Consider the following 15,225-nt stretch of genomic DNA (forward strand, 5'->3'; position numbering starts at 1 on the left):
GCTATCTATTTTACATTTGGTAGTGTATATATGTCCCTATATACACTACCACTCTCTCACTTTGTCCCAGCTTACTCTTCCCCCTCCCCGTGTCATCAAGTCCACTCTCTAGTAGGTCTGCATCTTTATTCCCGTCTTGCCCCTAAGTTCTTCATGACCAATTTTTTGTTTTTTAGATTCCATATATATGTGTTAACATACGGTATTTGTTTTACTGTTTCTGACTTACTTCACTCTATATGACAGACTCTAGGTCCATCCACCTCACTACAAAAAACTCAATTTCATTTCTTTTTATGGCTGAGTAATATTTCATTGTATATATGTGCCACAACTTCTTTATCCATTTGTCTGTTGATGGACACTTAGGTTGCTTCCATGTCCTGGCTATTGTAAAGAGAGCTGCAATGAACACTGTGGTACATGACTCTTTTTGAATTATGGTTTTCTCAGGGTATATGCCCAGTAGTGGGATTGCTGGGTCGTATGGTAGTTCTCTTTTTAGTTTTTTAAGGAAACTCCATACTGTTCTCCAAAGTGGCTGTATCAATTTACATTCCCACCAACAGTGCAAGAGGGTTCCCTTTTCTCCACACCCTCTACAGCATTTATTGTTTGTAGATTTTTTTTTTGTAGATTTTTTGATGATGGCCATTCTGACTGGTGTGAGATGATATCACATTGTAGTTTTGAGTTTCATTTCTCTAATGATTAATGATGTTGAGCATTCTTTCATATGTTCGTTGACAATCTGTATATCTTCTTTGGAGAAATGTCTATTTAGGTCTTCTGCCCATTTTTGGATTGGGTTGTTTGTGTTTTTGATATTGAACTGCATGAGCTGCTTGTAAATTTTGGAGATTAATCCTTTGTCAGTTGCTTCATTTGCAAATATTTTATCCCATTCTGAGGGTTGTCTTTTCGTCTTGTTTATGGTTTCCTTTGCTGTGCAAAAGCTTTGGAGTTTCATTAGGTCCCATTTGTTTATTTTTGTTTTTATTTCCATTTCTCTAGGAGGTGGATCAAAAAGGATCTTGCTGTGATTTATGTTATAGAGTGTTCTATGTTTTCCTGTAAGAGTTTTATAGTGTCTGGCCTTACAGTTAGACCTTTAATCCGTTTTGAGTTTATTTTTGTGTATGGTGTTAGGGAGTGTTCTAATTTCATTCTTTTACATGTAGTTGTCCAGTTTTCCCAGCACCACTTACTGAAGAGGCTGTCTTTTCTCCATTGTATATTCTTGCCTCCTTTATCAAGTATAAGGAGACCATATGTGCGTGGGTTTATCTCTGGGCTTTCTATCCTTTTCCATTGATCTATATTTCTGTTTCTGTGCCAGTACCATACTGTCTTGATTACTGTAGCTTTGTAGTATAGTCTGAAGTCCGGGAGCCTGATTCTTCCAGCTCCGTTTTTCTTTCTCAAGATTGCTTTGGCTATTAGAGGTCTTTTGTGTTTCCATACAAATTGTGAATTTTTTTGTTCTAGTTCTGTGAAAAATGTCCCTGGTAGTTTGATAGGGATTGCATTGAATCTGTAGATTGCTTTGGGTAGTATAGTCATTTTCACAATGTTGATTCTTCTAACCCAAGAATATGGTATAACTCTCTATGTATTTGTATCATCTTTAATTTCTTTCATCAATTAGAAGTCTCAATATTGTTAACGTGAAATTTCACCCAAATGTATCTATAGATTTAGTGCAATTCCAATCAAAATCCTAGCAGCTTTATAAAGCAGAAATTAACACAGCATTGTAAAGCAATTATACTCCAATAAAGATGTTAAAAAAAAAAAAAATCCTAGCAGCTTTTTAATGGGAATTGACTGGCTGATTCTAAAATATATATGGCAATGGAAAGGCAGAAAAATGATCAAAGGCACATTTGAGGAAGAACAAAGCTAGAGGACATACATCATGAAATATCAAGACTTATTTTAAAGCAAATTAAACAGTGAGATATTGGTGTAAGGAGAGGCAAATACACCAATACAACAGATTAGAGGGTACAGAAACATAGGGGTCCCCAACCCGCAGGCCACAATGGTCTGCGGCCTGTTAGGATCCAGGCCTAATACCTAACTCTAATACCATACATACACACAAAAATTCATATAAATTATAAAATTAACTGAAAGTAAGATGATTACATTTCTAGAAGACAGATGAAATATATTCCTAATGCTGGCATAGGTAAAGGTTTTTTAAACAGGCTAGAATAACACTAAAGATCTTAATCATAACTAACTGATATACTGTATTTTGTTAAAATGAAATTTCTGTTCCTCAAAGACACTATTAAGAAAGTGAGAATGTAAAGCAACAAATGGGGGAAGATATTATATCTATTTATATCTATTTGTATATGGAAAAGGACTCATGCCTAGAACTCCTATCAATCAATACAAACATCAGCAACCTAATTTTTGAAATGGACAAAAGGCTTAAATAGGCACGTAGCAAAAAAGGATATCTAAATTGCAAATAAGCCTATGAAATGGTGTTCAAGATCATCAGTCATCTGTAGACATAGACATGCTTATTTTAAATGTAGGTATTATTTATTTACTACTTAGTTACATAATCTGCTGATATGTAAAATGTGATCTAAACCTTAAAAAAATCAATAAAAGTATCTAAAATAAATTAGTGAATTTAAATATTTTATTACAATTTATATATTTTAAACTTTTGTGATTATATACTTGAATTCTTTCAAATATTTGTGTATGAATGAATTATTCCTCTAAAGTTATGGCCCAATTGTCAAAGCTCATATCACATGTACTAGTTAAGAGCTAATTATCTGGAAAGTTTAGGACAAAACTATTTTCATTAGGAAGACTTTGGCAAATACGTTCTGTTTTCAGGTATCTTCTGAATTTTTTTTTTTTTTTTTTTTTGGTTTTAGGTGTACAACATAGTGATTTGATTTTTTTTTTATACATTAGGAAATGATCACGGTAAGACTAGTTACCATCTGTCACCATACAGAGTTATTAAAATATTATTGACTATATTCCCTATACCATACATTACATCCCCATAACTTACTTCCTTTATAGCTGGAAGGTTATACCTCTTAATCTTCTTCACCTATTTCTCCTGTCTCCCCCAGACCCCTCCCCTCTGGCAAGCACTAGTTCTCTGTATCTATGAGTCTGTTTCTGTTTGTTTGAATCATTAACACCCTTAAATTTCAAATTGAACAAAGGAGATAATATTGGGTTTTTTCCTTTGAAAACATTAAGATTATGTTTTAATGTTATCCTAAATATTAAAATTGCACTTATGTCTAGGGTTTCTTAATATTTTTAAGACAAGGAAAATGTCTACAATTATATCAAAATAGCCAGGTCCACACAAGTTTCATTTAATCTTAACAACTATGCAATGTAGGTAGGGAAGCACCAAGGGTAATTGTAATTAGGGATGTGTTTTATGTTGAAAATGTTAAAATAATAATAAAACCAACTAAAAGACAGTTTTCTTGGCAATTTGAAACAATGTCATTGACAAAACACTACTCTGCATCGCAGCAGACTGCTTATACCACCCTTCCCTTGGGATGCCACTGCTGGGTACAATTCATTTTTCAGGGAAAATTGGGATAAATATATGATAAAGCCACACCAACTAAACTAACAGATCAAAATGAAATTATCTGTTTTCTTTGTATGAAACAGTAAAAATGGTTACTTTGAAAAAGCCTACTCTATCTCTGATTTGGTTATTTTTTCTTAAGCAAAACCGTATGTGTCATCAATACAGACTTTCCAACTGAAATCATCAAAAATCCATGTGTAGGGGCTTCCCTGGTGGCACAGTGGTTGAGAGTCCGCCTGCCGATACAGGGGACACAGGTTCGTGCCCCGGTCCGGGAAGATCCCACATGCCGCAGAGCAGCTGGGCCCATGAGCCATGGTCGCTGAGCCTGCGTGTCCGGAGCCTGTGCTCCACAATGGGAGGCCACAACAGTGAGAGGCCCACGTACCAAAAAAAAAAAAAAAAAAAAAAAAAAAAAAAAAAAATCCATGTGTGCAACAGCTGAGTAACTAAAAATTCAATTTAGAAGTATTTCATAGTGGTTTGTTAGCCTGTTTGTTTACTCTTCACTGGAAACATTTTTAACTTTGTGAGAAGAGGTCATGAGAATGACTATGCTGAATGCATAGTTGTTAAGAATTAATTTATGTTTATTTATGATCAAAGTGTTTTTGAGCTTAAAGTCCACTCAACCCATTAGGAAAGAAAACGTTAAACTTGAAAGAGTTGTTATGAAAATATAATCCATCAATCATATATACATATGCACTAATCTGACAAACTCATAATATTACTCAGCCTTCTGAAACTTTAATAATGAAAATTCTAAAACTTTGAATGTGTGAATTGCAAATGTGTGTGGGTTTTTTTTGGTTATGCTGAAAGATATGACTTGAAGGCTTGATGTTGCAAAGAATTTTAGTGATCTGTTAGAAATATACTTTGCTATAAGACCCAGTTGTTAACACATGTATTAAAATGTTAAATTCTACTCATATGTCATTAATACCCACTGCTGGCTTACTTGTAATCCTTGTTAATATTTTGCCTATTGGAAAATGCATTTTATATCAGGTCAGTGTATAAACCCATAAGGAACTTATGTATTTGATTCAGAAACTATTCACGGAGACTTCACCTTTTAAAAATACTGTTTTTCTGCCAAGGAATATAGTAAATTACAATATTATTGAAGCATAAAGATAATCAGTTTATTAGAAATTTCATAAGAAGTGATTTTTAACAACTTTTTAAATAAGAATGTTTTGTTTTAATTTAATTGAGAAAGGATTATACTTGCTTCATGAAGGCAATCGTTAATGTAAATGCATAATTTATTTGTAAATGACACTTTCAAATGATTTTATATCAGTTGACTCTGTACCTCTGATGTTGCCTTTTTACTTTTTGCCTTTTTGTTTGTTTTGTTCACTGAAGTAAATGTCGACAATGTATTACCTAAACTAATTAACATGGAAAAAATTGCATTTCCTACCAGTAGAAATGCCAGGATTAAAATGTCCTGTAATTCATTTTCAGATGCTGAAAGATGCAATTATACTGCAGATAGGTTGAGTATCTCCACCATATGAAAAGTTCTCCATTTGAATTCACAGGATTAATTACATAATTTTGACATCTAGTCCAGATCTTGAAAAAAAACAGATAAAAGATTATGAACCCAGAAATTTCAGATGAAAGATAGAAAAACATTTACCACCCAAGAGATATGAAGAATCAATCATATGAAACTAGTTTTCACCAGCTCCTGATACAAAATATCTCCTGACACAAATTTAAAAGCCTCAAAAATCAAATTGGAAGAAAGAAAAGAAAGGAAAGAAAGAAAGAGAGAGAGAGAGAGAGAGAGAGAGAGAGAGAGAGAGAGAGAGAGAGAAAGGGTAAACCAAGGCTATCAAATTCAAAGAATTAGAAATGGAAAGTCTATCACCAGCTTAGTTATCTGCTGAAATACACTAATTATTATATGAGAGATGCTTTTTTAACTAAGAATAGGTCAGTGTATTTGTTATCTGAATTTACTTCAAGGATTCACATTTAAACATGAAAATCTAAAGTTGGGGGAGGGATGAAAAATGTGAGCTGAACGATGGATGCAATGATCCACGACAGAACAAGACAGAAAAGAGAATCTTGACACTAAACCCACTTAATTGTATCCATTTATATGTTATTACTTTTTCTAAAAGTTTTATTTCTATTTTTCAAACCCCACTTTTAACATATACATTTTTTTTTTCACGGACGTTTTGTTCTATTTTTTCCTAGTCTCTTTTAGGTAGCTTCCATTTTTCTGTCCTGATTACTGCTTCCTGTGTCCCTGTAAGTATTCCAACTCACAATCAATGTCTACTAGAGACATTATGAGGAAACTTATGAATCAAAAGAGTTGGATTCTCAGGTGCTGCAAAACTCTGACATTCTATGAAATACAGATTATAGTATGTCTACGGATTTTCTGGAGGGAACTGTTTATTAGTAAAAGTAGATGTAAGTATTTATTTTAGGTAAACTAAGGTGCTGAGAATAGTGAATAACCAAAGGAATGAAGGCTATTGGTGAGCAAGAAAATCATAATCTCTTTGAGGATATCTATCTGATCATTTGTAGGTAATATACTATAATAGTTATACAATAAGATCTCAAGGGATATAAACTAATATATATTTGTGGTGCTCCACTCCTCGGAAAAAGCAGGATAAAGCAAAGCCTTCTATTTCATTATCAAATAAATTTACATTTCCCCATGATGACTTCTTGAACAATAAGTAGCAATTAAAAATAAGTCATCATGGGCTTCCCTGGTGGCGCAGTGGTTGAGAGTCCGCCTGCCGACGCAGGGGACACGGGTTCGTGCCCCGGTCTGGGAAGATCCCACGTGCCGCGGAGCAGCTGGGTCCGTGAGCCATGGCCACTGAGCCTGCGCGTCCGGAGCCTGTGCTCCGCAACGGGAGAGGCCACAACAGTGAGAGGCCTGCGTACCGCAAAAAAAAAAAGTCATCACATAGAAAGTGACTCTTGAAGGTAGTCACTAAAAGCTAATGCCAACAGTCAAAATGAAAGTCAAAACCCATTTGTGAATTTTTATCAACAATTTAAAAAAATCATAGACTAGGATAAAACAGTACAGAAGAATTGAATCACATATAATTAGAGTAAACACTGCTTTGTGAAACATATGTTGCATATATGTATGCATAGTTCAGTAACATATATATGTATATACCATCACAATGTAAAAGGCATTCTTATTGTGAGTCACAGTTACAACATTTGAAATCTACTGTGTTAATCTATGTATAATCACGTTGACAGTACTGTAGTTCAAAAGATGATAAATAAGTTTAAGAATTATTTTAATAACTAAAAATAATGCAATGACATGGAACAAAATGGCACAGAACAGTCAAGTAGGTGGGTGTCATAGTTATATAAGCACAAAAGAAAATAGACGATAACTTAAACAAAAGTTATTTTAAGGAGAGAGGGAGAAGTTTTAAGATTAGAGGAAAAAAGGATAAAATGAAATAAACTGTTTAGTCAAATTCAGAAGAACTGGAAATATGATGATTGTATTTAAGATAATAAGAGTATTTGAAAATGTTGCTATTGTAATGAGAAAGCAAACTGTCAAAAGGTGTTTTTGTTAAGTGTAACAGAATCACATAAGGAGTGATAATTAAAATGCAGAGTCTGGGGCCTCCTGCCAAAGTATTTAATGCAAAACTCTAGAGGTGCAGCCCAGGAATACATATTTTTAATAGACACCTCAGATGATCCTTATGCACACCAAAATTTAAGAACAGCTTCTTAATATTCTAACATAAAAATATCTTTTATCAACTCTTTGAAAATTTTCACTAAGAGAATGATTTAACTATGAGCCAGCTCACAATTTTCTCACAAAGCCCGTTATGTGAAGCACTGCAAGAGAAAAAATAAAATGACATGAAATGCACTCTGATGAAATTCTGAAGATTATAATGAGAGTACATTCGTTTCAAATGTATCTAGTATTGGAATTTTTATGAGCACATAGGATAATATTATGTTCCTGCATTCTAATGCCATAGAGTAAGAAGAGAATATGGTAGAAAATTAATTTCAGCAATTATCAATCTCATGCTTCTTCTAAAGTACACACTTTGATGTTCACTTATTGGGATGCAAGAAGAACTATGGAAGCACTGAGAGCCACTTGGTATTTCAAAAGAGAATTAAATATCAGGTAGTTAAAAGTTCCAGTTGATTATTTGTAGGCAATGTACTGCAATTAGCATTTAAATAATTCAATGTTAGAAACCATTTTCTCTGAGATTAACAATGATTCATTCTTACATGCTGTGTTTTTAATCAAAGAGGTGAAAGGTATAGAGCATGGGACAGGAACAAAGATGTCTAGTTACAAACCCACTCTTGCAATTTGCTGGTAATGTGCCTGCCTGCATGTTTAAAAGCAACTTGAATGTGGTGTGCTGCCTATTCAGACCTTAATGAGAATGTAAATGAAGGATTATTCGTTCCACCAGCAGATGATATTTCTTTAGAAATATTGCCTGAACCTTACTCCATTATTTCCCAACTTCCAAAAAATCTGTACGATAATGCACCTCATTAATGATATTGTCATTGTCATTTAGAAAACATGTGGAGACCTGCAAAGTCATTATTAATTACAGTCACATTCATGAAAGCAGAAACACTCAAATTCATCACTGTATTTGTTAATTAGCTGAAAACTCAGTCCTATTTTATACATATTTCCCTAAAAATAACCTTATTACTTTTTTTTTTTTTCTTTTGCGGTACGCGGGCCTCTCACTGTTGTGGCCTCTCCCGTTGCGGAGCAACAGGCTCCGGACGCGCAGGCTCAGCGGCCATGGCTCACGGGCGCAGGCGCTCCGCGACATGTGGGATCTTCCCAGACCGGGGCATGAACCCGTGTCCCCTGCATCGGCAGGCGGACTCTCAACCACTGCACCACCAGGGAAGCCCAACCTTACTACTTTTTTAAGGATAATTTTTTTTTTTCAAAATGGACACTGATCAGGAGAATCATAATATGCCTTTCAACATAAACTACTCAATTTATTCCAGTCTAAATTGTCTCATCCAAAAGAACATGGTAAATACTACAACAGCAAAAAGTTTTTTCCCCCCACTTTCCCTCCATTAAAATGGTCTGATTGCCCCTTGTCCATTTTTCTAAATGATAGATAATATCCTCTCCTCTTTTGCTTTTCTTGTCTATTATGTCCTTTATAGAAAACCTAAAATGAGGCATTTCCTGCAAGCCTGCAGAGAGAGAAGACTGAATAGGAAGCTGAAAGGGAGTATAGAGACCAGGATAAAAGGCAGTTATTAAATTTGTGAACTCTATCAGAAGACAAGAAAATAAACTATACCACTGGCTGGAAGGGTAGTGAAGTATGACATTTCATTTTTATGCAGGTCTCAGCATGATAGAAGTAACAGAGTGAAGAACACTGTAACAAAGCAGTTAGTGCATTCATTGGATGCCAGCATGGCTCCTCTGCTGTTCTTTGGTTGATCCTTTTTGTGTCTTTGTGGAATAGTAGTTCAGAAATTCATATATATGAGATCAGACCCATCAACAACCCTTTGTGAATTTTGATGATGAGAGGCCGAAAGCTCATTCTGTGTAACTCCATGAGATTCAAGGTCCAGTTGTGCTTTATATTCTTCCACATTTCTTCTCCTTCAGTGTATGAATGCAGTCTCATGCAGTTTCAATCTCTCTCTTTCTCCCTCTGACACACACACAGTGTCATAGAATAGAGGTGCATATAACGTTCTTACGTTAAGAATTCTTAGACATTAATGGATATTTAATGTTTTGCTTTAGTTCATGAAAATAATATTAAAACTAAATATTTCTCATTCCCTTTAGTTCTTTCAGATATTACATAAATAGATATTAGATAAGCAGGTGCAATAACTTTTTTAACGTATTTGTAACTTGCTATAAAAATTTTTTTAATGAGCTGTGCTAAATAGACAATGAACACAACACAATTTTATTTTCTTCCCCTTTCCTTTTTACAAATCTGATTTCTAGTCTCCATGTCTACCATACTTGGATGAAATCTTGAGTAGGACCTACTGCTTTTCAGCTACTGATCAGTCACAAAAATTGCCTTGGGTTAATAAATGAAAAGTGTTGTCCTGTGTAATTTTTTTTTTTTTTTTTTTTTTTGCGGTACACGGGCCTCTCACTGTTGTGGCCTCTCCCGTTGCGGAGCACAGGCTCCGGACGTGCAGGCTCAGCAGATATGGCTCACAGGCCCAGCCGCTCTGCAGCATGTGGGATCTTCCCGGACCGGGCCATGAACCCGTGTCCCGTGCATTGGCAGGTGGACACTCAACCACTGCGCCACCAGGTAAGCCCTGTCCTGTGTAATTTTAATGCTCCAAACACATGAAAACTTTAAATTTTTTTCCCTTCTGCAACTCAAGTCTAACCTAAGCTTGAAAGTTTCAAGTGCGGACAGAGGCATTATAAGCTGGTTACTATGCCCTAACTCCAAAACTAACTCCAAAACATGCATCCATGAGTAGAAAGGATAGAACAATAACCTCTAGTACTCTTCTTCAACAGCTATGAATATACGGCCATACTTATTTCATCTTTATCTCTTTCTTCTTTTTCCACTTTCCTACTCCTATTAGTTACTGAGTAATTTTAAAGCAAATTTTAGAAATGACATCATTTCATCCACAAATAATTTGTTACATATTGCTAAGTGAAGACACTTTGAAAAACATAGCATAAAAACAGTATCATATAAATTTAAACAATAACATCTCAATAGCATCAAATAGCATCAAATGTGACCTGTCAAGGTCACAGAGTTTTGATTTTCTTAGAAATGCAATTTAAAAATTGTTTTTCAAATCATGTCAGACACGTTTCAAATATTATATGCATTTTAAATCTCTTTTAGAAGAGATTTGATAAAAATTTTTTTCTTTTCATTTATTTGTCTTATAGAACACCCCACATTCAAATTTTTCTGATTGTATACCTGTGGTGTCATTTAACATTTTCTTCTACCTGGTTTTTAGAAACTGATTTATCTAAAAACTAGATCACACTTGATTTTTTGGCAAAAATACTCCATAGATGGTTTTCCAGTCTTCATATTGCAACACTATGGCCAGTGGGAGGATCTTCATATTTGCATAACACTAGTAGTGTTTAATAGCATCCTTGGTTTCTAGTTGAACAAGTTCCCGTTTCACATGGTATAGGTCCGACTATTTCTCTAAGGAGTCTTGTTTCTTTGGATAAAGAAATGGTAACTAGAGATGATAATTTAAGCACAAAGTGCTCTTTGCTAAAATCTTAGTCACTGCATCTAGACCTTTACAATAAACAGGGTTCTCCAGAGAAACAGAAGCAGTAGAATATTTTATATATATGGAGGTTTATTATAGGAATTGGTTCACATGCTAATAGAGGCCAAGAAGTCCCATGATCTGCTATCTGCAAACTAGAGCACCAGGAAAGCCAGTGGTGTAATTCAATCCCAGTCCAAAGGCTTGAGAACAAGGGGGCTAATAGTGTAAGTTCCCATCTGAGGCCACAAGCCTGAGAACCAGAAGTGCTAATGTCTGAGGGCAAAAGATGGATGCCTCAGCTCAGCCAGAGAGAACAAATTCGCCCTTCCTCTGCCTTTTTGTTCTTTTCAGGCACACAACAGACTGAATGGTGGCCACCACATTAGCGAGGGCCATCAGCTTTACTCAGTTCACCAATTCAAATGCTAATCTCTTCTGGAAATATCCTCACACACACACCCAGAAATAATGTTTAACCAGCTACTGGGCATCCCTTAGCCCAGTCAAGTCGACATATAAAATTAACCACATATATATACATATATATATGCAATGGATATGTACTATATATTATGCACACATACATATAGTGAACATTAAAATATCAAGATTATTATTAATATATGAATTCTGAATACAGGCTAAGATTATTTGTAGCTGTTAATTTTTCTTAGGCTATATCTCATCAGGGATATTCAATCAAATTACTGTCTTTTAGAGATGCAGAAAATAATTCTTCTCTGTGTAGTTAAGCGACTATCTCATTACAAGTATTTTTTAAAATTTTGCTTTAATATTTTTGAATATGCAAAATATTTGCATGATCTTAAGGTAAATATTATACAAGATACATTCAGAGAGTCTAGCTTCCAAAATATCCCCTTCACCCTATTCTCTCCATCTCCTTAACTAACTACTTTTATTAATGTTGCTCATCTTTTAATCAACTTATTTGAACTTATAAACAAATACATAAATATCTGCATTCTATACATTTTATAAAAATATATTAACTATTTACATTTTTTGGAACAGTATATCCTGAAGATCAACCCAAAGTAATATCTAGAGATTGTCCTTTTTAAAGCTGGTATCATGGTTTGTATGTATAATAATTTCTTATACATTTCACTATTCACTTACATTTGTGTTCTTTCCAGTCTTTTGCTATTTTAAATAGCACTGCAAAAAATAGCCTTTAGCATATTCCATTTTGAATATTCACAGTATGTCTTTGAAATCAATTCCTAGAGATAGTATTACTGGGTTAAGAGGTAAACACAGTTGTAATTTTGTAAGGTATAGCCAAATTCACCTCTGTAGGAGGTTATAACATTTTGTATTACCACCAATACGGTATAAGATACTTGTTTCCCATTAGCTCATCAAGAAAGCATGTTGTCAAATGTCTCAATGGGTGAGATATAGTATTTTATGTAATATTAATTTACATTTCTCCTAATTATAAATGAGAACAGTTTCTGTAAACTGATTCTATATGTTTTCTGTTTTCCATAAATGATGGTCTTTTTCAGATCATTTTAATATCATATTAACTTCGTGATATTGTTGTAATTTTCTCTCAGTATTCCATTTTTTTTTTTTTTACTCTCATCTTGGTTTACTTTTATATGTAATTTTAAAATTTCTGTTTAGTCATGTGTGCTATTCCTTTGTAACATAACTCCTGAATTTGAGCCTTATTTAGGAACATTTCCCCACAGCTATTTTATAGAAAAATAGCCTGAATTTTTTTTAGCGTTCATAAATATTTATTTTATCTGTAAATCTTTAATCCACTTATAAATTATCTATTTTCTTGTATGTGGCATCTGAACCAGATCACATTTAAAATTTTCCATATGATTGTAACAGAGAAGAACAAACCTGACTCCTTATTGGAGCTATTCTTTTAGCTCTAACCCTTGTGCTCTGTTGCCTGTGTTTAGTCTTGCTGACTCTGTGTCTTTGTAAAGGAATGTTGCCTGTAGCCTGAAATACACATAATGTTCCTTTCTCAAGGCTCTGCCTCCCAGGCTTGACCTTTAGAGGTATAACACTTTTCATTCATATAGAGATATAAAGTTGCAGAACAGAGAATATTTGTCTTGTTGGCGCTTTACATGAACACCTTGACCAGACCTACATGAACAGCTGCAAGAAAAAAGGATTATCACACCCCCTCCAGGGTCTGGCTGTCACCAAGAAGTATGCAACAACCAGCCACACCCCTTCCCCTTTTAGTATAATAGAAACCTGAATTCTAACTCAGATAAGATGGTTCTTTGGGACACTAGTCTGCCATCTTCTCAATCCGCTGAATTTACAAATAAGTTGCTATTCCTTGTGCCAGCACCTCATCTCTCCATTTACTGGCCTATTGTGCAGTGAGCAGTAGGGACCTGGACTGGGTAACATGATTATCCAATACCTCTTCTCAAAACAGTTTTCATTTTCCACTGATGTATTTGCTACCTTTTCATATACAAAATGTTTAAATGTACTTTAATCTATTTTTGAGTTCCAAATTCATTTGATCTATTAATCAATGCATACAATTTTGATTAAAGGTACAACACTTTGTAAAATATTTTGATAGGTTTGTCTATCATTATTCAAGAACAGCATAGGCCATTTCATTTTTTCAAGTATAGTTTTGCATCTTTCAGGAGTGTTTTATTGTTTTTCCTTTTATATATTTTGGGCATTTCTTGTTAAATTTGTCATGCATAGATTTTTTAAGTGCTCTCTGAGTGAATCTGATTTTATAGCCCAGACAGAGACCCACTCACCCACTAGTCTACAGCGTTTCTGTGAGGTTCTGCTTAATATTAAATTATTTTTAAAATATTCAAGTCCTTGGGCTTCGCTAGTGGTACAGGGGTTAAGAATCCACCTGCCAATGCAGGGGACATGGGTTCGAGCCCTGGTCCAGGAGAGCAACTAAGCCCATGCAACACAACTACTGAGCCTGCGCTCTAGAGCCCGTGAGCCACAACTACTGAAGCCAGTGCACCTAGAGCTCATGCTCCGCAACAAGAGAAGCCACCTCAATGAGAAGCCCACGCACCCCACTCGCCGCAGCTAGAGAAAGCCCACATGCAGCAACGAAGACCCAACACAGCCAAAAGTAAATTAATTAATTAATTTAAAAAAATACTCAAATCCAATATGAGATAAAAGTATAAAATTAGTGGGATTGTTAAAAGTGCTAATACAAAGAAGTATACAATTTTAATAAAGAAAAAATTTGAGTGAATCATGAAATGAGAAGTTTGCTTTTAGCAGAATTGTAAACTACAAGTTCAGAAAACAATGAAAAGTCTGATAGCACCCACTAGATTATGAACACAATGAAGGCAAACTTAGGTCTTATGCACTGGTAAAGCAATTGGCACAAATAGGCATTGAATAAGTTTTAAAAAATCATTTGTACAGTATATGCAGATTATGTGCCTATATGACTTACCTTCATCATCAAGAGGGGAGGAAAATTGATTGATATAATTGAGAAGGAGGAGACAAAACTTTTGAGTGTATGACTATAAAAGAAGTCTGAAATTCCTGGACCATAAGCCTTATGGTGATTAAATTAAAGGCCAGAATAGAAACGCCAAGAACCATGAAAATATCATAAAATATTTGTTATAAGCCAAGAGTGGTTCTATATATTTTCTAAAATTAAAAAGAGAAATAAAGATTTTGATCTTTCCATTGATCATTAAACTCATTTCTGTAATAAAAAAAATCACATGACAACGTGTTTCTGTCATAACCTCTTACATCACTGTTATATTGTCCTATAATTACGCTTAGATGGCTATTCTAAATATCAGAAAACTGAGTTTAATATGGCATTAATTTGTCTTAGCAAGATTTTTCTTATTATTATCTGATACAGCATGAAGAAGCAATGATTTAGCATATAATTACTCAACAACAGTTATGCTAGGCTCTGAGGGTCCAAAGATGAATAAAATGGAAATCCCCTAAGAAGATCACAGTCTAGTGTCAAAAAAGACTTTTTTTTTTTTTTGCAGATTTATTTTTAATAACATGAAGTACTCCTATCCCTCTAGCTGAAATACATTCACTAAAAGGAAAGCTGTCTTCATTAAAAATATCAATGTTTACACAATTCCTCATTAATGCTTTGCAAATAATGGAGAAAATTAATGATGTGTTTTTTTGTATATTTCATTTGTGAATGATAATCACACAAAACAAAGCAAACCAAAATAAACAAACAAAAGCAGCCAGTATGAAAAGTATGGATGAAATCAATTCAAGGTTTG

This window comes from Leucopleurus acutus (assembly GCF_964270905.1).
Source record: "Leucopleurus acutus genome assembly, chromosome: 1".
Taxonomy (NCBI): domain Eukaryota; kingdom Metazoa; phylum Chordata; class Mammalia; order Artiodactyla; family Delphinidae; genus Leucopleurus; species Leucopleurus acutus.